Genomic DNA, 3,765 nt, shown 5'->3' on the forward strand with positions numbered 1-3,765 from the left:
CTTGCATTCCCAGCTGGGTGTGGTGGTGCACACCTTTAATCCCAGCACTCGGGGGGCAGAGGTACAGGAATCGCTGTGAGTTCAAGGCCACCCTGAAAATACAGAGTGAATTCTAGATCAGCCTGGGCTAGAGTCAGACCCTACTTCGAGAACCCAAAAACAAGAAACAAGTTTACATTCCCACCAATATGGTGATGTTCCTCTTTCCCCACATCCTCACCAACATTGATTGTTGTTAGATTTTTTTTAAATGATTGTCATCCTTAATGGAGTAAGGTGAAATCTCAGGGTTGTTTTACTTTGCATTTTCCTAATGGTTAGCGATGTTGAACATTTTCTTAAGTGTGTATTTGTCATTTATAATTCTTCCTCTGAGAACTCCCAATTTAGTTCTCTGCCCCACTTTTGAAGTGGGTTGTTACTTTTTATTGTTTATTTTTTGAGTTCTTTGTAGGTTCTAGATATTAGGCTTCTTTTAGTGGCATAGCTGGCAAAGATTTTCTCTCATTCATTGGGTACTCTAGTGGCTTTGCTTATGGTGTGTTTGTCCGCACAAAAGCTTTTTTTTAGCTTCATGAGGTCCAATTGGTTGAGTGATTGTTTAATTTCTTGGGCTACTGGGGTTTTGTTCAGGAAGTCTTTCCTCACTCCTACGTTGTGGAGCTGGCCTCATATTTTTTCTTCCAGTAGGAGAAGAGTTTCACATCTTATATTGGGGTATTAATCCATTTGGACTTGATTTTTGTGTATGGAGAGATGAGTGAGTCTGCTTTCATTTTTCTACATATGGTCATCCACTTTGTCCAGCATAATTTGTTGAAGATGCTGTGTCTTTTCCAGTCTACATTCTTGGCACCTTTGTCAAAGATCAAATAGCTGTGCTTACTTGACCTAAGGTCTGAGTCTTCAATTTTGTTCCATTGGTCTATGTTCTGTTCTTATTCCAGTACCATGCTATTTTTGTCACTCTGGCTTTGTAACATAGCTTTAGATCTAGTATGATGATACCTCCAGAGATGTTTGTTTTGCTGAGGATATGTTTGGATATCTGAGGCCGGCTGCCATTCCATATAAATTTTGATATCATTTTTTTTCAATCTCTGTGAAGAATGATGTTGATGTTTTTATTGGCATTGCATTAAATCTATACATTGCTTTTGGTAAAATTGCTATTTTCATGATATTAATTCATCTCTGTCTGGTTTTGATATTAGGATGATGCTAGCTTCATACAAGGAGTTGGGGTAGATTCTCAGGTCTCCGATTATGTGAAACAGTTTGAGAAAAATTGGTTTCAATTCTTCAATGAAGGTTTTATAGAATTTGGCTGAGAAGCCATCCAGTCCTACACATTTCTTTTGGGGGAGGCTTTTGATTACCTTTTCAGTCTCTTTGGATGTGATAGATTTGTTTAGGAGATTAATCTGCTTTGAATTTAGTTTTGTTTTGGTAGGTGTTATGTAGCTAGGAATTTATTCATTTCTTCCAGATTATCAAATTTTGTGGAGAAGAGGTTTTGGAAGTATGCCCTGATGATTATTCCAACTTCATTGATGTCTGTTGTGACCTATCCTTTTTCATTTCTGATTTTGTTAATTTGAGCCTTTTTTTGCTCTATCATATTGGCCAGAGCTTTATCAATCTTTATTTTTTTTTATTTTTTCAAAGAACCAGCTCTGTTTTATCAATTTTTGAAATTGTTTTCTTAGTTTCCAATTCATTAATTTCTGCTCTGATCTTGATTATTTTTTTTTCCAATCTGGAGCTCTTAGGGTTGGATTCTTTTTGTTTTTTTCCAGTGGCTTTAGGTGGTCAGTTAAGTTATTAATTTGAAATATCTTTGTCTTTGTTATGAAGGCACTTAGTGCTATGAATTTTTCCCTTAGGACTGCCTTCATTGTGTACCATATGTTTTGGTAGGTTGTGTTTTTATTATCATTCAACTCTAGAAATTTTACAATCTCTTTTTTGATTTCTTCCACAACTCATGCATTGTTTAAAAGTGTTTTGTTTATTCTCTAGGACCTGATGGGAGTCATTGATGTGTCTTTTGTTGTTTATTTCTAGCTATAAAACACTGTGATCTCATATGATGCATGATGTTATTTCAATTTTCCTGAGTTTATGGAGGCATGCTTTATGGCTTAAAATGTAGTCTGTTTTGGAGAAGGTTCAGTGGGCTGCTGAGAAAATTGTGTATTCTATAGAGTTGGGGTGGAAAGTTCTATAGATGCCTGTTAGGTATAGTTGATCTATTATGTTATTGAGCTTTATTATCTCCCTGTTGAATTTCTGCTTGAATGATCTATTAATGATAGTGGAATATTGAAGTCTCTGACTATGATGGTGTTGGAGTTTATTTCTTTTTTTGTCAAGTAGGATTTGTTTTATAAACTGTGGTGAACCTATGTTTGGTAGATATATATTTATGATTGTGATGTGCTCATGTTGGATCATTCCCTTGATGAGTAAGAAGTGATGTTCTTTGTCTTTTTTTATTCCATTTGGTTTGAAGTCTATTTTATCATATATGAATATAGCAACATCTGATTGTTTTTTAATTTTCCACTTGCTTGGAATATCATTTTCCATCCTTTCACCCTGAGAAGGTGCCTGTCTTTAGTGCTGAGGTGGGTTTCTTGAAGAGAGCAAAGAGAAGAATCCGTTTTTGTTTTTTAATCCACCCTGTTAACTTATGTCTTTTAATAGGTGAATTAAGACCAATAATGCTTAGGTTTATAATGGTAAGGTTCAATTTAATCCTTGCTATGATGGGGTGCTTTATGGGGTTTGGTGCTTTCTTGTGTTTTGTGCTTTTCTGAACCTGGTCTAGTTTTGGTTATTGTGATCTTCTTGTAGATTCTTGAGATTGTTTGTTAGACTCTTTTGTGTGGAGTTTTCCTTCCAGCATTTTCTGTGGGTTTGGCTATGTGTTCCTATAGTCACAAGGTTGAAATTTTTCATGGGAAGCTTTCCTTTCACCACCTATTATAAGGGATACTTTTTTGGGGTACAGTAGATTATGTTAGAAGCCATAGTGTATTAGAATTAGATTTTGAAATGTTAAAAGTATGTAATTCTTCATGACTTTGTGTGTCATCCTTGCTCAGGGGCCATGCTAATCTTCCCTGTATTGTTCCAACTTTAGTATGTGTGCTGCTAAAGCAACCACTTGTTTATTTGAGAGAGAGAGAAAGAAGCATATGTAAAAAAGAGAGAGAGAGAATGAAGGGGCATGCCAGAACTTTTAGCCACTGCAAGCAAACTCCAGACACATGTGCCATCTTGTGCAACTGGCTTATATATTGGGGAATCTTACCTAGCTGGGTTCTAAGGCTCTTCAGGCATATATGTCTTAACCAGTAATCCATATATTTCAGTTCCATGAAATCAGAGTATTAAAAAGGAGAATTGAAAGCCAGACATGGTGGTTCATGACTTTAATACCAGCACTCAGAAGGCTGAGGTAGGAGGATCACCGTGAGTTTGAGGCCACTCTGAGAATACAGAGTGAATTCCAGGTTAGCCTGGGCTAGAGTGAGACCCTACCTTGAAAATAAAAAAATAAAAGGAGAATTAAACAAAACATTAAAACTATGTAAAATATAGGGCTGGAGATATGGCTTATTAGATAAGCACTTGCTTGTGAAACCTAAGGATACAAATTCAAGGCTCCATTTCCCAGTACCCATGTAAGCCAGAGGCAGAAGGTGACACATGCATCTGGAGTTCATCTGTAGTGGCTGAAGGTCCTGGTGCACTCTT

General features: G+C 36.5%; 1 non-coding gene across 1 annotated transcript; it reads right to left on the reverse strand.

The window, feature by feature from the left end:
- Nucleotides 1–3,065: 3,065 nt before the first annotated feature.
- LOC123453835 lies at nucleotides 3,066–3,168 on the reverse strand. Its single transcript, XR_006633013.1, has one exon. It is a non-coding gene; the product is annotated as a U6 spliceosomal RNA (small nuclear RNA).
- Nucleotides 3,169–3,765: the final 597 nt, after the last annotated feature.

The sequence above is a fragment of the Jaculus jaculus genome, chromosome 12 (genome assembly GCF_020740685.1).
Source record: "Jaculus jaculus isolate mJacJac1 chromosome 12, mJacJac1.mat.Y.cur, whole genome shotgun sequence".
Lineage (NCBI taxonomy): Eukaryota > Metazoa > Chordata > Mammalia > Rodentia > Dipodidae > Jaculus > Jaculus jaculus.